Here is a 26,382-nt window from a genome sequence, read left to right as displayed (position 1 = left end):
GCGTACACTTATTAAACACTTATTAAAGTTAAACGTCACAAACAGTATCTGATGATGATGACTTATTGATGACTACACGTCACGGGCCGATTAAACAAGATTGTTTGGTTCGGCTTGCCTTTACATAAACTGTTATACCATCAAATTACATAAGTACCTAACGAGTTACTAATTATAAAACATATTCGTTTATAGGAAGTGCATGTCTCATCACAAAACATGAGAAATGCAAACTATGCAGCATCTTAAGACGTCACTCTACATGAACAACGTGATCCTGTAATGCGTTTCAAAAAGCATTCATAGAAAATAAAAATGCTCTGTTGTACGCTTTGTGTTTGCTTTGTATTTTTATGCTTGGAAGCTTAGCAACATGCAAATGCCAAACTTATTTGAATGCAATATTTGAATGACACAGAATTGAAACTAATATATTATATAGACTCATTACATGTAAAGTGAGATATTTCAAGCCTTTATTTGTTATAATTTTGATGATTATGGCGTACAGCTTATGAAAACCTGTTCACAATATTCTAATTTTGAATTTGGGGTTTTCATAATCTGTAATAATCATCAAACTTATAATAAATAAAGGCTTGAAATATCTCACTTTGCATGTAATGAGTCTATATAATATATTAGTTTCACCTTTTAAGTTGAATTACTGAAAGAAATTATATTTTGCACAATATGCAAATTTTTCGAGTTTCACCTGTGTGTGTATATCGTTTTTATTAAGTTTTATTTTTGAGCTTTATAGTTTATTTTATAGTTTATTTATTCTATTTATTTTCAAACTGATTAAAATTTAAGAAATGTTGCCTTTGCAACTAAGCTGAAATTAAAAAAGTAGTATTATACTATAATTTTTTATTCTATATTATATAGTTTATTCTATTTCTTTTTAAACTGAACAAAATTGAGTACTTTTTTTTATTAATTTGACTTTTATTTAAAATTTTAGTTATTTTGTTGTGTTGTCATTTTTATTAGCTTAAAAAAAAGTGTGTATAGTTTTTTATTACGTTTTATTTTTGTATTTTTACATTTATTTATTTATTATTCTATATTATACCGTTTATATATTCGATTTATTTTTAAACTGATTAAAAATTGAGAAGCGTTGCCTTTGCAACTAGCTGAATTGAAAACTATATATTTTATTTTTTATTTCAGTGAATGTTTTAATTTTTCCCGCTGTTTTAGGTTTAGAGTTGACGATAATAACCTACCGAGGTTACACTTACATTAGTGTTGGACCTTAAACATGCACAGAATAATGCACCACAGAAGCATGCATCAACACCTGTAGCATATCAACATGTTTATTAGTTTCTGCTTTCTATTAAAGCGAAAGGAATGGGGCACAGAACTATAAGGCATTTGTTCCGAGCGGAGCGTCACGCTAACCATGTTGCATTCCTCTAACACCTTTCCCTGAGCGGCTGTGGACTCTGTTATGACAGAGCGCTGGCTGAAGGCCTCGGGTTTGTCATATTGGCTCCATAAGGATGTAATTGGGAGTGTGGTTCTCATTTATTAGCTGTTCGCACCTAATCACGCTTGTGTTCAGGCTGCGCTGAGAAACTCAGTGTTTTCATTGTCAGAATGCGAGCGTGAAGGCTGAGTTCTGTGTGATTAAGGGAAGCTGTAGTTGCGTGACATTGACCGCTGTGACCGTGGGTTGTGTCAACAGTAAAGGAGAGAGACATCGGTTTCATTCCTCCGAACTCTGGTTTGTTCTTTTCAACGCTCGCTGATACTTTCTGGCATATGTTTTTTTTTTTTTTTTATGTGAGCGCTAATGGTTCGCAGTTGAAGGGAAACAAATTGTGAAATTTAGTGTATAACAGACTTTCTTTCATTAAAATCACAGCTGTTGAAAACGATTCTCTGGGCAGCATTGAATCTACGGCCATAGAACTCAACCGTACACTGACGCTCTTTATTGGCATCGATGGATCCATGAAGATCCTTTAACTTACATGGAAGCTTTTTATTGGTATTGTAGAAAAGGGTTCTTAAGATTAATAAAATGTGAAAAATGGTTCTTTTAAGAGCGAACTTTGGGGAACCAAAAATGGAACCTTTTTGGAAGTTCCATTTGGAACTTTTTTTTAAAGTGTAAATCTATCTATCTATCCATCCATCCATCGTCATTCCATCCATCCATTCATCCATCCATTGTTCCATCCATCCATTGTTCCATCCATCCATCCATTTATCCGTTGTTCTATCATCCATCCATCCATCTGTTGTTCCATCCATCCATCCGTTGTTCTATCATCCATCCACCCATCCATCCATCCATTCGTTGTTCTATCATCCATCCATCCACCCATCCATCCGTTGTTCTATCTATTATTCCATCCATCCATCCGTTGTTCTATCCATCCATCCATCCATCCATCCATCCGTTGTTCTATCTATTATTCCATCCATCCACCCACCCATCCATCCACCCACCCATCCATCCATCCATCCATCTGTTGTTCCATCCATCCATCCATCCATCCATCCATCCATCTGTTGTTCTATCATTCATTCATCCATCCATCCATCCATCTGTTGTTCCATCCATCCATCCATCCATCTGTTGTTGTTCCATCCATCCATCCATCCATCCATTTATCCATCCATCCATCCATCCATCCATCCATCCATCTGTTGTTCCATCCATCCATCCATCCATCCATCCATCCATCCATCCATCCGTTGTTCTATCATCCATCCATCCATCCATCCATCTGTTGTTCCATCCATCCATCCATCCATCTGTTGTTCCATCCATCCATCCATCCATTTATCCATCCATCCATCCATCTGTTGTTCCATCCATCCATCCATCCATTGTTCCATCCATCCATCCGTTGTTCTATCATCCATCCATCCATCCATCCATCCATTCATCCATCCATCCATCCATCCATCCATCTGTCCATCTGTTGTTCCATCGATCCATCCATCCATCCATCCATCCATCCATCCATCAGTCCATCTGTTGTTCCATCCATCCGTCCGTCCATCCATCCATCCATCCATCAGTCCATCTGTTGTTCCATCCGTCCGTCCATCCATCCATCCATCCATCTGTTGTTCCATCCATCCATCCATCCATCTGTTGTTCCATCCATCCATCCATCTGTTGTTCCATCCATCCATCCATCCATTGTTCCATCCATCCATCCGTTGTTCTATCATCCATCCATCCATCCATCCATTCATCCATCCATCCATCCATCCATCCATCCACCCCTCTGTCCATCTGTTGTTCCATCCATCCATCCATCGATCCATCCATCCATCCATCAGTCCATCTGTTGTTCCATCCATCCGTCCGTCCATCCATCCATCGCTACATGACAAAATTAAAATTGCAAATAGTTTCATGTTGACTTTAAAAATCATGCATTGAAATATTAACAAGTCTTTAATATTGTTTAATTGTTTAAACAAGGAGGTTTTCCTGCAACCCTAGAATATGTCAGACGGTCATTCGGACAGCAGTCGTCGATGAATCAAACACGCGTGTGTCTGTGTTTCTTCTCCGATACCTAAAGACACAGAAGCAAGTGCATTTGGACATTCCTGCAGCTCCAGCAAACTCCGGCAGCTGAATAAACATCACACACTTACACAGAACAACCCGCACAGTCTCTTCATTCAAGCTCAGACGCTCTTACTACATCCTTTAGCAGCTAACCACAGACATCTACACACTCCGTCAGTATCTACCTATAGAAACCCCAATGGGGAAGACAAGTTTCACTGTATAAACACCCAAAATACATTCTTAAACATTCCTTTGCACATATGGATCTTATTTCAATATCAAGCGCTATATACAGGTGAAACTGGAAAAATGAGAATATGGTGCAAAAGTTCAGTAATTCAACTTAAAAGGTGAAACTAATATATTATATAGACTCATTATATGCAAAGTGAGATATTTCAAGCCTTTATTTGTTATAATTTTGATGATTATGGAACAATATTCTAATTTTGAATTTGGGGTTTTCATAAGCTGTACGCCATAATCATCAAAATTATAACAAATAAAGGCTTGAAATATCTCACTTTGCATGTAATGAGTCTATATAATATATTAGTTTCACCTTTAAGTTGAATTACTGAAATAAATGAACTTTTGCACCATATTATAATTTAATATGCATCAGTTTTACTATTGATTATACTTGAGGTTAGAGGATGTTGTGTTTGTTTTATGTATTTCACTGTATACAAATCTTCTCAAGAGGTTCATGACCTTTTGACCTTGAACTGCCGAAGCTACTGTCATTATATCATCCTCTTAAGCAAGCTGCCATGACTCTTCTTCTGTTTCTTCAGGAAATTACACATAATCATTCGTTCCTGTGATTCAAACACACGGCAGTCCTGGAATATTTTCTAACACTCCCTAAACTTAGGCAGATTCCTGATTCCAGGTATCTTCTGTTCTTCCTGGTTCTGTTAGCGGAGATGATCCGTGGTTATCTGCTGTCCACCTGAGCACATGTTGCACTTTCGATGATTGCGTAACAGAAAGGCCAAAGGTTTGACACCTGCCTTGTTTCTCTGTTGCGCTTTTCCTCCGTTATCAATCATTATGAATCCCTCGGGGCCGTTTGCGCTTCAGACAGTTTCCTGAGCACGCGGTGGACTCCGTCATTAAGGTCATGCGGGTCAAGAGCTACCGACTGGAAAAGTGGGAAGCATCTGGTTAAAAATGCTGATAGAGGCAAACCGGCTTGAACCGGTTCATGTGACTCTTCAAATGCAGTGGTATGTATCATTCAAAGGATGTTTCGTCTTTAATACGCTGCATACCGGAATGACCAGTAGAAATATGCATGCTGGTTACTGTCTATCTGTCTATCTATCCATCTATCCATCCATCTTTCCATCTCTATCTATCTATCTATCTATCTATCTATCTATCTATCTATCTATCTATCTATCTATCTATCTATCTATCTATCTATCTATCTATCTATCCATCTATCCATCCATCTTTCCATCTCTATCTATCTATCTATCTATCTATCTATCTATCTATCTATCTATCTATCTATCCATCTATCCATGTATCCATCCATCCATCCATCCATCCATCCATCCATCCATCCATCCATCTATCCATCTATCCATCTATCTATCTATCTATCTATCTATCTATCTATCCATCTATCCATCTATCCATCTATCTATCTATCTATCCATCCATCCATCCATCCATCCATCCATCCATCCCTCCATCCATCCATCCATCCATCCATCCATCCATCCATCCATCCATCCATCCATCCATCCATCCATCCATCCATCTATCTATCTATCTATCTATCTATCTATCTATCTATCTATCTATCTATCTATCTATCTATCTATCTATCTATCTATCTATCTATCTATCCATGTATCTATCTATCCATCTATCTATCCATCCATCCATCCATCCATCCATCCATCCATCCATCGCTCTGCCACACTTATTTTTGTAAAAATCCAACCTTGTATTTGTTAACAATAGTTAAATACTAAAATGAACAAACAATAAACAATTGTCTTTTTATTAACTGGCATTTACAGAGATTTAATAAATGTTGAAGAAATATAATGCTCACACAGTTAGTTCATGCTAGTTTGACCTTTTTAAAAACTTTTAAAAAATCTTTTAGTTAAGGGTATTGTACATTGTAGTTATAGCTTAGTTTTATTTAGTTTTATTTCTCTCTACACTGATCTCATTATACAGTTGTGTGTAAGAGTCTAGCAGTGTGTAGTCACGCTTTCATCTGCTAGGCTTGATAAATGTTTTATAATTTTGTTTTAAACATTTGTTATGTTTTATGGTTTTTGGTTACATGTAAAGCGCTTTGGGCAATAAAGTTACTATTATATTTGTTATTTAATAGTTTAGTATAGTTTTTACACAGTTTACACAGATGTTATAGCTCTACACTCTTACTGCACTTTGAACTAAAATGAACAAACAATAAACAATTGTGTTTTTATTAAGACATTAACACAGATTTAATAAATGTTGTGGAAATACAGTTAGATCATGCATAGTTAATATGTTTGATCTTTTTACACAGTTTTATGATGTTATAGCTTTACACTCTTACTGGAGGATGACTATTGACTCATTTGGGTCTGTCTTTATTTGTAGGAGAAACATCTGAGGCGAGGTTGATACTTCAATGAGACATAACTGAAGAGCAACTACAATTTTCAGCAGGTTAGTGCAGACGAACGTTCAGTAGAGGAGATGGACTATATCACATCTAACTTTCCTACGTTGTAGGTCAAGTGACTCATCTTAATTTAATCTTAATCAGTTAGGAATCATGGGAAACAATCCTCCCGGTTCTCAGTGCAAGTAAAACGCGGCATCTTTGGGAGTTCACATAGAGTTGACACGTCCCAATGACCATCATATTGATGATGGTGTTATTCATACAGTACCAACAGGCCCGTACTAGTGCTGAACATCCATCCAGGTTGAGAATCATGAGAGGTAGAAGTGCGTGTTAGGTCAGCTGTTAAACAGTTCAACAGTCATGAGTGAATTTGTGAACCTGTTTCAGGGTGTAACCCCCTAATGACTAATCACGACGTTTGGGCTTGGCTGTAACGATGGCCACAGAGCAGTTGTAAAGTCGCTGAATTTAACGGAGATCCGGAGATGAACGTATAGGTGTGAGCGCGCGATATCGGCTCTCGACAGGCGCCGACGCGAGCGCTTCCATCAAAGCTGTGTTTCTCATTGGTCATGTGGTCGTGTGGTTTGCGATCGCATCTCTTGATGTAGTTTTTCACTTTCATGATTAGTGCAGGTAACGATAGGAAGCGTAGCTTTGGGTTCACACCAACAGGAAACTGGTGCTGGTTGTGGCTTCGGTCGCTTTCAGTCGACACACCCAGCACTGAATAATCCAACAAGAGCTGCAATAACGCCTTAACAACTCTTTAACGTCAAGCTCAAGAGCCATTTCCATTAAATCACTGTTTATGCGGTCAGAAAACGTGCTTCCGAATGCGGTCACAACTTTCAAAATCAAGTCTACAAGCTGCTTGTAATTTAAAGTAGTTCAGTTACAGTCAAACTGCCTTAATAGTGAGTCTGTACTGACATTTTTAGTGTCTTACTAACAGTGAGTAGCTTCAATGTCTTCTAGCTAGAATGAAGCTTCGTTTTGTGCTTGATACAATATGTTTTAATCATTATCTGATGATATAATCTCTCAAAATCAACTTTTCATTAATTAATGACCTTTATTATGGAGACAGCATTATGCTTATGCACAAAATACAACTTAAACAACTAGAATACGCCATAATTTATACAACTGAGAATAGAGTGAACTCCAGAGTCAGTTCGTTTAAATGAATCATCTGAGTGAACTAGAATGAATGAGTCAGTGCAGTTCAGAATTGGAAAAGTTCCTTAGGGTTAATGGTGGACTTAACCTGGTGCATTGTTTAGTTTTCAATGCATTTTTCTTTTCTTAAGTTGGCAAAACCCTCTGCAAGGTGTGTACTGAATGTGAAGCAAACCTCAGCACTAATTACGACGTTTTAAACTTAGTGCACATAGTGAGATTATTTTAAAAACAAGGTTGTTTTAAGAGATCGCATCGCTTTTGTTTTTTATATATAGAAACTATGAATCATCTTGCAAATGTAGGGAAACACATAGGAGGGTAGTTGGGCGGTTACTGTATGCAACTGTCAAAAAAAAGATATAAAACATACAACTGCCGAAGGCGGGTGGGAGTTTTTTTTTTACGTTTTTTTCTCGATTATGAAGATTTTTAGTTTGAGAATAGATTGATTTAGGTACACTCAGCTATTTTGAAGCACAAGAAAAGAAAACATAGGCCGACTTCAAAGCCTGTCCAAACATACATTTCTGACATGTTTCATGAGCTTTTGGGTAATACTATAATTGCCTAGTGGTATTTTCAGAACTGTCTTTTCTCACAAAAGTCTGACTATAATAGCCGTTGAGCATAACCGAAGGAGAGAGAGAGACATGACAGCGTCTCAAAGGCACCCAAAGGGCTCGCAACCAGGTAATTAAGATGTATTGCATTTCAAGCGCACCATGAAACAGTGTGTGCATAGTTGTAGGAGTCGACTCTGTCACTGTGCATCACATGTGCAGGTTTGGCCTGTGCTGAACACGGATCGGACTGAGGATTATGTTGATTTGCTCTCGTGCAGCTGCTCGGGGTTTGGGAACGCTTGAGCTGAAGTGATTGAGTGACGGGTGTTGATCCTGCTGTCACAGAGTGGGTTCGAATTTCCTTCACTGGAGGGAAAATATTATGGCTCAAAGATTGTTCAAAAATGGAACCTTTTTTGTAAACAAAAAAAATCTATCTATCTATCTATCTATCTATCTATCTATCTATCTATCTATCTATCCATCTATCCATCTATCCATCTATCCATCTATCCATCTATCTATCTATCTATCTATCAATGGTTCCGTCATTCCATCCATGATCTATCCATCCATCCATTCATCCATCCATGATCTATTCATTCATCCATCCATTGTTCTCTCATTCCATCCCTCCATTAATCCATCTATCTATCCATCCATCCATCGTTTAATCGATCATTGTATCCTTCTATCTATCGTTGCAGTTTTGTACTTAATTTAATGTCATATTTTGATATGAATACATTGCATATTACGTTGCTCAAATTATGATTAAATACACTATTATTATTTCCATTAACACTCACTGTGAGCGGGCGTGTCTGACGTAACCTCTTCTGTTCTGATTGACCAATCCCTCTCCTGTCCTCTCAATAGTGATGTCGTCATCCAATATCTGTGTGTGTTGTACAACGTAACACTGGTTGCCTGGCAACGTCCCGCCTTGGGAAAAAGAATGCATCCACTCTAGAATGTTGATTCCTCGACATTCTGATGGAGTGGTTTTGTGGTGAAAGAGACAGCGTGAACCTGAGGTGAAAGGTCAAGCAGGCTATTGGTCAGTCTGAGAAGGACATATGGCCTCGAGGAGGTCGTGTTATAACCTCTGTCCTCCTTCACCTTGACTGTCCATCTCCTTCTCTCTCTCTCTATCTGACCTCTCATCACCTCCAGGCTTGTCTGCTAATCAGAGGAGCTGTCAATGGCTGCTAAAGCGTGACCCCGGTCCGGGGTGAGAGTGTGTCTCAAGCACCTGGCACTCGCCCGCATTAAGCATCTCTTTTGTTGTTGTTGTGTAAGTGGAGTGAGAGTGCAGGTCTGGACAACTTCTTCCAGCTTAGGGTGCGATTTTGTCCGTCTTTGTGCAATCAACGGATAAGAGCGTCTGATCCCTAACTTAAACTGAGCGATGTGTCCCCTCCAGTTACAGAGCAGCTGTACCTGTGACCCGTAAGAAAGAGGAATCACCATTGAGATGCCTTTAAAATCACTTCATATTTTCATGGAAAAAGTGATACATTTTGTGCACAGAAAGTTCTAAAGAACAGCATTTATTGTAAATGGAATCTTTTGTAACATTATAAATGTCACTTTTGATCAATTTAGCCTTGCTATTTAATCTTTGAAAACTATTTTTTATCATTGATAGCAATCAGAAATGTTTCTTGAGCATCAAATCATCATATTAGAATGATTTCTGAAGGATCATGTGACACTGAAGACTGGAGTAATGATGCTTTGATCACAGGAATAAATTACATTTTACAATATATGCACATAGAGAACAGTTATTTTAAACTCTAATAATATTTCGCATTTCTTTTACTATATTTTTTGATCAAATAAATGCAGCCTCGATGAGCATAAGAGACTTATTTTCCGTTTTTGAATGAAATACACTAAGGTTTGAATGTGAAGAACCGGATGGTACGCTGAACGTTTGTACCCGCTGTAGTAATTCTGGTAATGTCAATTCAGTTGTTAGTTTGCATTGTCATTAGACTCTGAGAATAGCATCAGAAGAAAGGATGGGGGGTTTTGCTGTATAGTTTCATACCTTAACCATTTCCTGTTCAAACCTGAGCCGTTCATCTGCTTCAAATCAAACGCTCAAAAGGGGGAAAACTCCCGTAAAACACACGTTCATATTCGCTGATTTCATTATGAGTCATGCATCACATGAGTCATGTGTCTCCCCGAAATCTGCAGTAATGCTCTTGTGCATGCTTTATTGGCACTTACATTTAAAATAAATTCCACATTTATTTGTATAGCACCTTTTACAATACATATATATATATTTTTATATAGTTTAATAATGGTCTCCAAGGTTTTAACAATGAGTATTTGATTACTATTGACTGTTTTATTGTGTTTGTAAGGTGTCCTTGAGTGTCATGTAAGGCGCCTATAAATAAAATGTATTATTATTATCATATAATTTCAAGCTTCATAGAAAATGCACGTTTCCCGAGGTAGAAAAAGCAAAGCAAATGGAGAATAATTAGCGTAGCTGCTCTTCATAACATTTCAAGCTAAAGTTGATCATGTGCATTTGATATGATCGGATATAACTAGAGTACAAGGTTATGAAATGCATGCTGTGAATGTTATGAATTGCATCCATCAAGAATAGTTTCCCCCAAAAATAAAGAGGCCCGCATGTTGTTTTAAATCTGTGTGCTGTTATTTTTTTCCCATGCATTATAAAAGTTATAAACTTACACAGCCAAACACTGTTTATAGTGACCCGATGCTGTCAAGCAAGGACAAAAAAACGCCCTAAAAGGATAATATGAAATGCGAATATGATTTTTGGAATCACACAAGGTTGAGTAAACAATGCAGAACTTTCATTTTTGGGTGAACACTGATCCATGGTGACTGCTTACAAATGCATGAATCAGTGAATGCCTCTGTCACCTTTCATTTCTATATGAGCTTCAGTGTGTCTGTGTTTCACCCGAGGGCCCTCAGGGGTCACTCCTAAAATGCATTTTCAAAATTTTGCTCCATATTAGCATGGACCAGATTGCAGGAGAAAGGGCGATAGAACAAAACTTTGTACCCTTATTTTGATAGTCAACTTTAGACATTCTACTAACTATGCAACTACATGTCCATTAACTCTCAGTGTTAGTAGAGTGTTAGGTTTGTGTTAGTAGAATATGTGCTTGCAAAGTTACTTATAGTTAGTATATGTCTAAAGTTGCCTATCAAAATAAACATTTTGAATTTATTTCCCTCATCTTATTGTTCATAAATTGCATTCATAATCTTGTGTCATAATGTAAGTTTCCTTTTATTATGCTCTGTTCCTATTTATTAACATCAGACCACTTCAGTATTCACCAGGATTCTGCATTTCTGGTGTTTTATATTTTATGTGCATGAATGAACTGCTCTGTTTAGGGGAACCCCCCCCCCAGTCTTTCAGTTCTCATGTGCTTCACTGATCTGACTGCAACCTGTCCATGTGACACACACACTCTTTGACATCAACAGTTAAAGATGTGGAATGTGTTTCGCCTCCCATTAAAAAAGATGCTGACCTAAACTATGCACAATATTTCTGAAGGCCAAAACTGAAGTTTGAAGTCAATAGGTTTTGGTTAATCGCCTAAAATAAGTTGAACATAAGCTCACGGTTTGTCACGTCACGGTTTATTTATCAACATAAAATTCCTCAGTAATTCCCCTTGTGATTATTTTTTTAAACGCATTTGCTTGTCTTTAAAAAAGTGGTTGCTAACAAGTGTCTGAATGAAGAGGTTGTCTGGACATTATGACCCAGATTTACTGAACAGGGCAAAATTTACCTCTGCCGATTGGTTTTAGGCTTCAAAATTCATAAAAGTTATGTTGAGATTTAAGATAGTATGTAAGAATCATACTTTTATTTTTTTTGGTCAGTCACAGAGCTTATTTTGTGCATTAATCCAATGGCAAAAACCTATTGGGTTTTGTCAAGGCAATCAGGGTGATGCGAACAAACGGCTTGGCCTACAAAAGTATATACAATAGTCAGCATTTGGATCAAAAAAGTTCATCAAAGTTGTCTTAAGACGGGAACGGGTATTGTTCAAAATTCATGCATAACTTTAATGAACTTTAATTTTTGATCCACTTCAAATGTTGACTTCTGTATATATATATGATCACGATTGCATTCAGCATTGTTTCCCACGAGACCTGCGACCTCATAATCGGGTCATGACCCAGCAGTTGAGCACCTTTATAATGTGCTTTATAATATCACAACTTTATGGTTTGGTTGGTTAGTTGTTTTTCTACTGGATGGGAGTGTGTAAGAGAGGACAGGCGTAAACAGGAGGAAGGAGGTTGTTGTTGAGGTAGAGCAGCGGTTTGTGTGGCGAGAAGGGTTATGCTCACACAGCGCCCTGAGAGGAAGCCCATACAACACACACACACACACACACACTTACAGTACATCAATAACAGATTTTTTACATCCAGATTTACTTAGGAATTCAATACAAACAAGCCATTGTCCCAATGCTGTGATTTGACACTGCTGAAATATTGTTGCATCACTACAATGACTTCACAATAGGTGCTTTTCCTTCTCTTATAATTGTTTCCAGATTAATGTCTCTAGCAAATGGTGCATTTAGTGTTTTCTTGAACCGCTCACTTATCATCTGTTTACAAAGGGCTGGTCTCGGCATCAGACTCGGCTCACAGTCCATTCACTGATGCATATTCACACACTGATTCCTGATGCATATTCACACACTGATTCCTGATGCATATTCACACACTGATTCCTGATGCATATTCACACACTGATTCACTGATGCATATTCACACACTGATTCACTGATGCATATTCACACACTGATTCCTGATGCATATTCACACACTGATTCCTGATGCATATTCACACACTGATTCCTGATGCATATTCACACACTGATTCACTGATGCATATTCACACACTGATTCCTGATGCATATTCACACACTGATTCACTGATGCATATTCACACACTGATTCCTGATGCATATTCACACACTGATTCCTGATGCATACTTACACACTGATTCCTGATGCATATTCACACACTGATTCCTGATGCATATTCACACACTGATTCCTGATGCATATTCACACACTGATTCCTGATGCATATTCACACACTGATTCCTGATGCATATTCACACACTGATTCACTGATGCATATTCACACACTGATTCCTGATGCATATTCACACACTGATTCACTGATGCATATTCACACACTGATTCCTGATGCATACTCACACACTGATTCCTGATGCATATTCACACACTGATTCCTGATGCATATTCACACACTGATTCCTGATGCATATTCACACACTGATTCCTGATGCATATTCACACACTGATTCCTGATGCATATTCACACACTGATTCCTGATGCATATTCACACTCTGATTCCTGATGCATATTCACACACTGATTCCTGATGCATATTCACACACTGATTCCTGATGCATATTCACACACTGATTCCTGATGCATATTCACACACTGATTCCTGATGCATATTCACACTCTGATTCCTGATGCATCAGGAATCCTGATGCATATTCACACACTGATTCCTGATGCATGCTTGCATGCAAAATTGCAAAGCACTTTCCTCATCTGGCAAACTCTTTAATTGTTCTGCCCGGACACAAATCTGTGTGTGCAAGGTACCAGGTTGATATACAGGTGGAACTGGAAAAATTATTATAATAATAATAATAATAAATAATAATTCATTACATTTATATAGCGCTTTTCTGGACACTCAAAGCGCTTTACATAGAAGGGGGGAATCTCCTCAACCACCACCAATGTGCAGCATCCACCTGGATGATGCGACGGCAGCCATATTGCGCCAGAACACCCACCACACACCAGCTTACTGGTGGAGAGGAGACAGTGATGAAGCCAATTAGTATATATATGGGGATGATTATATGGTGCAAAAGTTCATTTATTTCAGTAATTCAACTTAAAAGGTGAAACTAATATATTATATAGACTCATTACATGCAAAGTGAGATATTTCAAGCCTTTATTTGTCATAATTTTGATGATTATGGCGTACAGCTTATGAAAACCTTAAATTCAAAATTAGAATATTGTGAAAAGGTTTTCATAAGCTGTAAGCCATAATCATCAAAATTATAACAAATAAAGGCTTGAAATATCTCACTTTGCATGTAATGAGTCTATATAATATATTAGTTTCACCTTTTATGTTGAACTACTGAAATAAATGAACTTTTGCACGATAATCATTTTTTTTTAGATTGATTTATGGCTTTCTTTATTCAATGCATTGTGTTTTGATCACAAGTCATTAGAACGTGAAAGTAATCAGGCCGTGCATGTTTACTTTTAATTTAGCATTTAATTTTGAACTTTATATAATCTGATATATGCAGATCTGTCTGACATTTTATGACCAACCAAATCCGGTAAAAATCAGACTGACTTTTTCTCTCTGGGATGCATCTGTCATTCACTTTAATGTGTTTACAGGCGGATTTTGACCTTTTCAATGGGACGGACACGAATGGTGTGTCCCGGTAATGAGCAACCTCTGCTAATGCGGTTTCTTCATAAATGGCCAGTTGTTGGCAAGAATAAGCGGTAGCGTGGATTAGATTTATGCTGTTAGTCAGATGTGAAACTAACAGAGAGCCAAAGCGTTGAAGCCAAAGCGGCCCACTGAAATGCATTCTGGGATTGACTCCACACACATCTGCTGTACGTCATGCCTACACACACACACACACACACACATGATGATGAAATCCCTCCTAAGGCACATGCATTAACAGTTGTGTGGTGTTTCTCCCGTGTGTTGCTATAGTTTTCCTACACACGTGTCTTTCCTCTTAAACTCCTCCGTCTGTCAGTGTTTACACTTTCACTTTTTCCAGGAGAAATTCAAGCATGTTTTATTTTTCAGGTTTATCATCTTCCGTGTGTTTTCCTTTCCGGAGGACGTGGAGCGTGGAGAAGATTCCCTCAGGCTGCTCTGCTTTTTTTTTTATCTTTAATTGTGAGATATTTCTGATATTTATACATCAGACTCTTTAGTATGACCAGTTTTGAAACCTTTGTAGTCAGAAAGAGAAGAAAAAAAGAAGGAAATATCGGGCACCTGTTGTGTGAGGATGATACGATCTGATCGGGTGGAACCAAATTGTTATTGGTCTTAAAGGTGGTCATCGGATGCTAAATTCACTTTTATATGGTGTTTGCATATAAATGTGTCCTTGCAGTGTGAATCCTCAAAAAGTCTAAACACTCTCAATTATCAGGCCATTTGGAAATATTTTTTTTGTTGCTAATTTCAAAGAACAGACATTCAAAAATAATCGCCCAAAGTTTCGTAGTCCAGATAATTGAGTAACGGTATTTAAATGACTATTAAAGTTCACAAAGTTTTACTAAATTCGCTGGAAATGAACATTGTTTTTCTCGTCACCTCTGAGCATGTCCCGGGTATCCCCTGAAGCGTCACTATCTCTGCTCTCCAAATATGCTGTTACACGTTGTATTGAGCCAATCAAAAAGCTGATAAATGTACACAAACGCTGATCATTTGTCAATGTGAAGCCCCGTTTCGACTGACCGGCACGCGATTGGTCCAGCCATCCTCCTGTCAGACTCGCAGTGCTCTGTGTAAACAAGCTAGCAGATCTCCTCAGAAAGATGAAATATTATTAATTTGAGAAATGTCGTGTTATATATTAATGTCTGTGGTCAAATTAAGCTGTACAATAAATAGTTTATCCCTTTAAATGCAATGGATTTTGAAAGATATCAACAAAAAACGGGCAAAAAACTTTAAAATCGATTTTTTCAGGTTTTCAATTGGAAAAAGAGGACAGACGACCATAATAATGTGTATATCTTTACAACTATTAAAGGTATGACTTTGACTAGGGTATCATTTGACTAGGGTATCATTTGACTAGGGTATCATTTGACTAGGGTATCATTTGAAAGTAGCTTATGGTCTCCTCTTTCCATTAATACCAAAATCTCAATTTTTTAATTTGGGGTCACTGTGACTCATTTTGCTGGATCAGGTCACATATGATGTCATAATGCTCATGCTCCGGTTGTACGTCAGAACGGAGGCTCACTATTGGCCGACGCTGGTCATGTGTGTGAGATGATGCACGTGATGCTGGCCAATAGTGAGCCTCCGTTCTGACGTACAACCTATGTGAGTACACTACGTGTACTCACTCAGAGGAACACACAGAAGAAAATGAATAGTTGAATAAAGTCCTTATTTTTGTTTGTTTTTTTGCGCACAAAAAGTATTCTCGTCGCTTGATAAACTTACGCTTCAGCCGCTGTAGTCACTTGGACTATTTTAAACATTGTCTTTACTAACTTTCAGGGCCGGCAAGTTTCAATTACAATAGAAGCCTATGGAGGAGTGAGACAGCGCTCAGATTAGGGATGTAAACGATTAATCGCGATTAATCGAATCCAAAATAAAAGTTTGTGTTTACATAATATATGTCTGTGTGTGTTGTGTATAATTATTTTGTATATATAAATGCACACAAATGCATGTATATATTTAAGAAAAATGTGTTATTTATATATAAAATAGTTATATTTATATATAATATAAATCATATAAAAATATATATGCATTATATAAATGCAAATATTTCTCAAATATATACATGCATGTGTGTGTATTTATATATATATATATATAAATAATTATACACAATACACACACATATATTATCTAAACACAAACTTTTATTTTGGATTCGATTAATCGCGATTAATCGTTTACAGCCCAATCTCAGATTTAATCAAAAATATCTTAATTTTTGTTCTGAAGATGAACGAAAGTCTTACGGGGTTGAACAACACGAGGGAGAGTCATTACTGACAGAGTTTTCTGTTTTGGGTGAACTAAGCCTTTAATTTAAAGGGAAAACAAGATTATTTTTCTCACCCACTTGTTTCACCCATTTTTTTTATAGGATAACTAAGTACGTTTAATTTGCTATGCTTAAATCATCGTTTGCTGATGGATCAACACAATCGTGTGCACTCGGACTCCATTGCGGCCGGACAATCTGATTGGTCCTTGTGATTTTCAAGAAGTGCTTTCCAGCTTTGTGGACCTTTTGTCCAGGACAAAAGATGTGAGTGCTTTGTATCTTGTTGTTTACACCTAAATTAAGCATAATCTTAACCTGTCAGAGCACTTCATGTGATTTTTCTTCAGTTGAATGTTCTTTTAAGAACAGGGCTGAGCAACGGGCCTTTGTGTGTGTGAATGAGACGCAGGGTCCGTTTGAGTTCATGATGAACAGTGAGAACTAACCGTTTACACGCCCTCAATATCTTCTCATGTGACTCATAACATGAGCTGAGATGTAATATTTATCCATGTGAAGTTTACATTTGTGACTTAAACTGATTTAACTAATGACCAACAGCTGCTTAAAGTAAAATAAATAAAAAATAAAGGTTCTTCAGTGTTTTTTCAAAGAGTATCTGAGTATGTTTGACAAAGCAAATATGGTTTTAATTAGGTCCCATTAGTTAATACATTAACCAACGAGAAATACATTCGCTACAGCATTTATTCATCTTTGTTAACATTAGTTAACAAACTGTTCATTGTTATTTCATCTTAATTCAGGTCCATTAAAAATGTGAATAGATACAATGTTTAATTTTAACAATGTATTCCTATACGTATGTTGAAATCAATATTAACTAAGATAAATTAATTCTTTAGAATGACTGTTTATTGTTTGTTCTGATCAACTTATGTAGTCCTCGTGAAACCAAAATGTATGTTTTTTTGTTAGTTTTTTTTTTTGCTTTTAGTATGAATATGAATATAGCCTTACTGTTATCTATAAGCTAGTGTGCTTCAATAAAATTCACATTTAGAAGATATAAGCGTTCAAATAAGCTGTCCAATCAAATGCTCTCTAGAATCTGAAGCTCCGCCCCCTGCATTATAAATAGACGCTGAAACTCCGGCTGATATCGGTCACTTCTTCACACATTTACTATTTTCTACATGGTGAAAGTGCACTATAGGGAACTATTCAGACAGTGTAAATATGCTTTCCATTGGGGCGAATGAAGTCTGGTTTCACATTAGTGTCACATGATCCGCCGCGGCTCCTGTCAGAGACACATGATACGACACAGATCATGTGATCGAGTCCTGCAGACCAGAAAACGTATCAGACCCATTTGAATTCTGCACAGAATAATGTATTTTAAAGCGATATGAAGGAGATCAGATTAGAGATTAGGAGGAAACTGCGGCTTTACTGAGTTCAACAGCTCTAGCTGTGATATAAAGGAAAGCTATTGGCTGTTTTAAAAAAGGGGAGGAGCTGTTCGATATGCCCCGCCCTGTCTTACTGTTTCAGTGGAAATAACGTCAACACATTAAACAATGCTGCGCGTTTCAAGGCACTTCAGTGCATTGAATTCAGTGTGTTACTTGTAATTATTTGTGAACTACACTGCATTTTGTTTTAGTGTAGATTTAGCAAAGAACCCTCTTTTCATCAAGATACATTTGGACTGTTTTTGAGTTGACTTGCTTGAATATAAAATAGCATAGGACTTTTAATACTTACTGTTAGAGGTTTGATCACGTTACTTAAGCTTTAATGGGCAATAGAACTAGTGATCCTCGACTTGGCAATGATTCTTAAAGGAACACTCCACTTTTTTTTTTGGAAATAGGCTCATTTTCCCTATTTCATCTCCCTAGAGTTAAACAATTGAGTTTTACCGTTTTCAAATCCATTCAGCCGATCTCCGGGTCTGGCTTTAGCATAGCTTAGCATAGATAATTGAATCTGATTTGACCGTTAGCAACTCTCTCAAAATAATGACCAAAGAGTTTAGATATTTTTCCTATTTAAACCTTGACTCTTCTGTAGTTACATCGTGTACTAAGACCGACAGAAAATTAAAAGATGCGATTTTCTAGGCCGATACGGCTAGGAACTATCCTCTCATTCCTGCGTAGTAATCAAGGAACTGTGCGCAATGATATTACGCAGCGCCTGAAAATAGTCCCCAACTCGGTAACCCGCTACCCACACACACAGGACAATGGAAGAAATCGAGTGTATGCTGTTTTACATAATATTAGTAATGGGTATATCACGCAATCTCTGGCCAAACAATTTAAAAATGTCGGGGTTATTCAGGATACTCCGTCTGGCGCGTGCAATGATGACGCAGTGAATAGTGACGAATCTCTCTGACCAATCGGCAGTCTGCCGTGTTTCACGTCACGTTTTAGTATCGCCTCAGCTCGCTCAGAACCTCGCCGAAGGTGATACGAAAAAAAGTATCTGGAAGCAGGTACAGGTACAACTTTTACACAGTGGAAAACCAAACAAAGGCAAGTCGAGGCGAGCTGGTACTGTGTAGTGGAAAAGCGGCATACGTACACGATGTAACTACAGAAGAGTCTAGGTTTAAATAGGAAAAATGGTCCGACTTTATATTAAGTTGCTTTAAGTACTATGTACTTACATCGAAAAATAAGTACAATGTACTTATTGTGTTCATGTTGTATTGTAAAACACTTTTGCTGCTATTGCGGTGTGATACGGGTCAGGTTAGGGACAGGTGTGCTGGTATGGGTCAGTATAAGGTTGGGGACAGTGTAAGGGAAGGGTCAACTGTGTAATTACAAATGTAGTTACATAAATTAATTACATGCTGGTATTTTTAAAATATAAGTACAATGTAAAAACATGTATGTACACAATAAGTCCACTTTATCAAATTGTTAATTTCAATGCAAGTACATAGTACTTAAAGCCAATTAATATAAAGTGGGACTGGAAAAATATCAAAACTCTTTGATAATTTTTTTGAGAGAGATGCTAACGGTCTAATCAGATTCAGTGATCTATGCTAAGGGCGGGCGTACACGGTGCGTAAATTCGGGGAGTCGGCCCGATTTTCACCAGCGTATAGGCATGTCCCCTATTGCCAAATCATACACAACCATGTCACAGGCTAGATCGATGGGGCTATACCTCAGCCGCAGCAACCACACAGCGTGCGCATACACTGTCACACACACACACACACACACACACACACACACACACACACACTCTCATGTTTTTATGTTGAACGGAATGGCTACTGTTATCTGCATTTGCACACACATTTCTGTCATTTTTCTATCTGAAGCTATTGCCTGCAACATTGAAAGCTCAGAGACTGTGTTTAACCGCCGGCTCGGGATAAAATTTGTGCAGGAGGACAGTCGTGCCGTGTACCAGCTGATTATCAGTTTAACTGACTCGTAACGTGTGCAATATCTCACGACCTCCCGAGTGTCCGAACTCGCACCGTGTACGCCAGACCCGGAGATCGGCTCTATGGATTCGAAAACGGTAAAACTGTTTAACTCTAGGGGAGATGAAATAGGGAAAATTAGCCTATTTCCAAAAAAAGTGGAGTGTTCCTTGTTCCTTTAAAAGGCATCAGGTTGTAAAAGCCTTTAGAAGAGTGTAATGGGCTTGTAGGTGATGGATGGATGGATGGATGTTCGACGGCATGCTGTGCGGTTTAACGTTGGCCGCGTGTAACTCATACATGTACTTTCAGAAGTGCTCCTCAGAGGAAGCGGCAGAGAAAGTTGCAAAACAGCTGCAGCGCCCACCGCACACACACTTACACGGCCTGAAAGATGACTCAACAGGTTTCATACACTGACTTGAGGCTTGATTAAGATTTAAAATGGACCGCTTAACAGGAAGCTCTGGAGCTCTTCAGGTCACACCTGATGTTGTCAGATATTTCCATCTCACCTCAACGGCTCCTGAGCTTCACTGATCAGTCATCACAGTATCTGAACTGCTGAGGCTTTCATTTTCACCAACAGAAACATCTTCACTCTGATTCGATCTTTATTTCTCCATTTCTGTTCCTTTTTGTGTCTGTAGCAACACTGGGGAAAGTGATATTTGGTCTTGCATTAGACTTTATTTAGGTATCAAGTTCGTTTCTCCTAAAAATTGCTTTGGAGCATTTTGGTCTTGGAAGAATTTGATGAGAAATGTGTACAATATTTTTGAAACATCGAACTCTTTTCTGAAACTCATGACTCATCTGTTTTCTGAAAGTCTTCTGTTACACTGAAACTAAATTTGGTAGGATTTCCTTTGAAACAATTTTCACTCAGAAATTGCTTGTAAATTTGGACAAATAATTACATAGAGACTGCTAGGAACACACTAAATGAAACATGATATTTTGAAGTAGAAAGCATACACCAATAATCTTTGTTTTATTTACAACTTCAAAAATATTTTTTTGTCTGATTTTCAAATACTTTTTTGTGCTTCAAATCTCTCTATTAAACCTGTTGCACATCCTCTTCATTTTGTTCCTTGCGGCAAAAAAGCTTATTAATCGAGAAGTGCAAAATATGAATATTGTTATCGTAAATGTAAATATGTATTTTCAGACCAAAGCCACTAAAATGCAGATCATGATTATGATATTCAGCAACATGGCAATCATCAAAACCAGCACTAGCCAGTGTAAACCAGTATGGAAATTCATGGTTTTGATTAGTTAACGTTAAGTTAGTTAGCGTGTTAACACTTTAATTAATGTATTTACTTAAATGCTTACAGGTGGAACTGGAAAATTTTTAATTTGGTGAAAAAGTTCATTTTATTTCAGTAATTTAACTCAAAAGGTGAAACTAATATATTATATAGACTCATTACATGCAAAGTGAGATATTTCAAACCTTTAGTTGTTATCATTTTGATGATTATGGCTTACAGCTTATAAAAACCCCAAATTCAAAATTTGAATATTGTGAAAAGGTTTTTATAAGCTGTAAGCCAAAATTATAACAACTAAAGGTTTGAAATATCTCACTTTGCATGTAATGAGTCTATATAATATATTAGTTTCACATTTTAAGTTAAATTACTGAAATAAATGAACTTTTGCACCATATTCACAACTATCTTACTATCAATAAGCAGTAATTAGGAGTTTATTCTGGGAAAACTCAGAGAGATAATAGTGACCTATAAAGGTAATCAACATTGTTTTCAGACCGTAGCCGCTAAAATGCACATTATATCATGATTATGACTTTCAAGATTGTAAGCCAGAATGAAAATTCATGCTTTTTCTAGTGAGAAAAGTCAGTTGGTGTTTTTTAATAGAACTTTTGATGCATCTTTTTTCCTCCTGAAATCAACTAAGAAGCAGATTTGTGCTTTCTGAAATCTCACATGCACTGGTTCACTGATTTACATATTTCCCATCTGTATTGAGGGCATCTCTGTGGCCCGGTGTGGGCGTTGAGGGTGGCCTGGGACGTTTTTTTTTTACAGCATGTGTAAAAATGTTGGCGTTGAACGAAGCCACAGACATGAGAGTGTGATTCACTTTCCTCTGTGCATGTGGCTTAATAAACATCTGAATACCAAAACACAAGGTACCCCTCGCTTATTCTACGCCGACCCCATCATCAGACGGCCATTTTTAGAGCGCGCCGGAAACATCTCGCTGGGGTGTGGCGCGTTACTAGAATCCCACTAATGACGGGTTGGTGGGGGATTGTTCTAATCTAGCTAACCCAAAGTTTAAGGAACTTTCCTTCTGACTTTGAGATGGAAAAGACTCGAATGAGCGTTTCCCAAGCGCACACATACAGTGCCGTACGTCCCCTCGACGCGACCACCAGGAGAGAAAATGGATGTAAAGTGAGCGTGCGTTCCTTTAAATATCAGGCCACCCACTCAAAGACTAACATCCTGAACGTGTGTATTTAAAGGTGAACTCTTTCTGTCTCGTGTTTGCTCGTGTATTAATAATTTTTTGATGAGAAGTACTTCAGAAGTCTCGGAGGAATATGTGCATGTGGAGTTCAATGTGCAATTCTAAACTTAAATGCAGGATTAAAATATCCTGCAGATTTCAGTGTTAAGCTAAGGAACCTGTTTTTAGTTGTTTTGAATAGTTTTAAAGGGATAGTTCACCCCCCCGAAATGAAAATATGTCTTTGTTGCACATTATTTTCTGTAGGACACAAAAGGAGATGTTTATCAGTGTGTCTTTTTGCTCCTTTCCAACATTTTATTACAAGCAAGCACCATAGAAATATAAATGTTGTCCAAACTGACAGTAAAGACATTTATAATGTTACAAAATATTTATATTTCACATATACAATTTTGACTTATATCGAAAATAACTTATATTTTTTAAATATAAGAATGGGGTAGCAGTTTATAAGATTTTTTTTCTTCATCCTACTCCTGTTCTTCTTGTCATGGAATGTATTTTTGTTGTGTCTGTTGGATTGTTGTTGTGGTATTTTGTGTTGCATTACCATGAAAAAAGAATACATAAATAAATGAAATGAAATATATGTGACCCTGGACCACAAAAGCAGTCACATGGGTACATTTTTGAATTTTAGATGTATACATCATCTGAAAGCTGAATAAATAAGTTTTCCATTGATGTATAGTTTGTTAGGAAATTAATATATTTGGTCGAGATATGACTATTGAATCTGAAGGTGCAAAAAAATCTAAACATTGAGAAAATCTCCTTTAAAGTTGTGCATTTATGTTCACGATTGTGCTGCATTCACTCACAAAAATACATGTTTTATATATTTACGGTAGGAAATGTACAAAATATCTTCATGGAACATGATCTTCACTTAATATCCTAATGATTTTTGGCATAAAAGAAAAATTGATCATTTTGACCCATACATACTTCATGTGACTGGTTTTGTGATCCAGGGTCACATATAAAACGTGACCTTTTTTAGCTGAACGGTTAGACAATTGCATTGCATTTTCCGAACATGGCGTTTATGTCATCATCCGCTTTTAGCCGCGGTGACTCACGCTGTCGGAGTCGTAGGTACCCATGATTCCTACGCGCCGGGCTTTTCTTGGAATGTGTTCGGCTGTAGGATTGTTCCCCTTCCTGACCCTCGGCAGGTCTTTTGTCTCCGGAGCGGCGCGTGCTAATTACAGAAATCCTCTTTCACTCCCATACAGAGACCGGCCGGGGATATTTTTGGGGCCTGTAGCTATGCTTTACTCTTGCATAAATGACAGGAAGATGCTGACACATAATTGTACCATTCTGAAATGCCCCACAAGTCAATTCCTAAAGCTTAATTCGCCTTTGGCTAAGCCACGCCCTAGAATGTAAATTGACCAATCACAGCGCAGCCAAGAACGAGCTCCCACAGAGGTCACAGCGCTCCATTGACTTTAACACAGGCGTCTCATATGTTTGGTCTCGGCAGGCTATTACCGTCGTAGTTTTATCACAAATATGGTTAACCGTTGTGCCTGGGGCGTTTGTAACACAGATACGTGTTTCCCAGAGAGGTTGGAGGTGGTGTCCGTTTTTTCCCTTCCCAAAACCGAAGTCAAATCCTGACAAGTGTCGTCTTTTGATTAAACTGTGTGGACGTCCTCAGTCAGCGAAACCCCTCAAGATCAACAACACACTTTTGTGTGCTCTATTTTTGCTTTTAACCTTACTGTGAAGTTACACTAGTTAGACAGGTTTTAGGTTATGATTTCGGGTCTCTACCCTAATTGTTGATATGCTAGCACACACTGCTAATAAATTCAACTTTATACTCGCGTAGTCCGTTTGCTTTGTAATAACGATTATATAAGTGAAAATACCCAGCTTTGCATGAACAGTGTTGCTCTTGATATTGTTAGTCCCAGCCTCCATCTCCGTCATTTGTTGACTGTGACCGTTATGCTTTTGCCTCTATTTGGATGCCTTGTTGTTGTTGCGTTTATGTCTTGAATATAACGTTAGCCTTCGAACGCACACTGCAGCCCCTTCTGCCTACTTCTATCGGACACTTTATTTGCTGCTTTATAAAAGTTTGATAAAATGTCAGCAGGAAGAGCCGTCACAGCATAAGCCATGTTGATACCAAACCAGAGCCCAGATGAAGTTGACGGACGTAGCAACAGTAACTAAGGGGGGCGGGGCTTAGCCAAAGGTGAATTGTAGCCTTACAAGGTGATGTTATCTCAGACCGAAATGTGAAGATTAAACCACATGACCTCAGCGCTCGCAGCCAAACCACCTTTTCTACTGACTTCATTAGTTATGAAGCCCTTAAAGGGATAGTTCACCCAAAAATCAACATTCTGTCATCATTTACTCAACCTCAGTGTTTTGTTTTGTGAAAGTCATGTTGTTTCTTCATTTGTGCTCCATGGAAAAAAAAGAAAGGGTTTGGAACAATACAAGGGTGAGTAAATGATGACAGAATGTTAATTTTGGGTGAGATATCCCTTTAAACACACATAAACAGTGCTTGACGGTAACACTCGCCAAACGCGGGTGTATTTCAGCAGCGGTGTGTCACTAGTAGACACTTTGGCGGCTTAATTATATACATTTTTCAATTGTAGTCTTATAAAAAAGGCATGTGAAATAATAAACTGCAAATATGTAAATAAAGTGCAATATGTTGGCTAAAATATAGTTTTTTCGATATATATCCATATTGAAATATCTGAAATATCTCTCTCTCTCTCTCTCTCTCTCTCTCTCTCCGAGAGCGAGTGACACACAAACCCGCCTCTCCTCACTCACTTGCTTTACACAAGCGTAGCGTTTTCGCTGCTTATTGCTTATATACAATACACACACAATAATGTCAAAATGCTGGTCTTGGTAAACACATTCAACTTAAAAGGTGAAACTAATATATAATATAGACTCATTACATGCAAAGTGAGATATTTCAAGCATTTATTTGTTATAATTTTGATGATTATGGCTTACAGCTTATGAAAACCTTTTCACAATATTCTCATTTTGAATTTGGGGTTTTCATAAGCTGGAATAATCATCAAAATTATAACAAATAAAGGCTTGAAATATCTCACTTTGCATGTAATGAGTCTATATAATATATTAGTTTCACCTTTTAAGTTGAATCACTGAAATAAATGAACTTTTGCACCATATCATCAATATCAATGTAAAGTGAAACCAAAAATTTGACCCTTACCGACCCCAAACTTTTTCTGTATACTGTGCATATTACACAACTTCTGCTTGAATACAATATCTAGATTTTCTTTGTATGTTATTTGATCAGATCAAAATACACAAAACTGTTTTGCAAATCTACTACAGTTTGAAATATGAACACAAAAAACTGTATAAATATATACTATGATTTATTTAACCAGGCTTCTATACTCAATGAAATGGTGAGAACATGGGAAAGCAACATGGTTAATAGTCTCTCTGTGTTTCCTCTCTCTCAACGGGCCAAAGGATGACCCGAGCACGCTATAGGCGACTGGCATCTGCCCAT

The 26,382-nt window shown here is 37.5% G+C and overlaps 1 long non-coding RNA gene across 1 annotated transcript in view; it reads left to right on the top strand.

Moving 5' to 3' along the window:
• Positions 1–26,382, top strand: part of LOC306998657 — a 59,469-nt gene that overhangs the window by 5,896 nt on the left and 27,191 nt on the right. Inside the window, exon 3 of the long non-coding RNA XR_013797632.1 lies at positions 6,179–6,247. This is a non-coding gene — a long non-coding RNA (uncharacterized lncRNA). The remainder of the gene's footprint in view (positions 1–6,178; positions 6,248–26,382) is intronic.

The sequence above is a fragment of the Phoxinus phoxinus genome (genome assembly GCF_949152265.1).
Source record: "Phoxinus phoxinus genome assembly, chromosome: 5".
Classification (NCBI taxonomy): domain Eukaryota; kingdom Metazoa; phylum Chordata; class Actinopteri; order Cypriniformes; family Leuciscidae; genus Phoxinus; species Phoxinus phoxinus.
The sequence above is the reverse complement of the archived record's forward strand: the minus strand, read 5'-3'. Positions and strand labels throughout refer to the sequence as shown.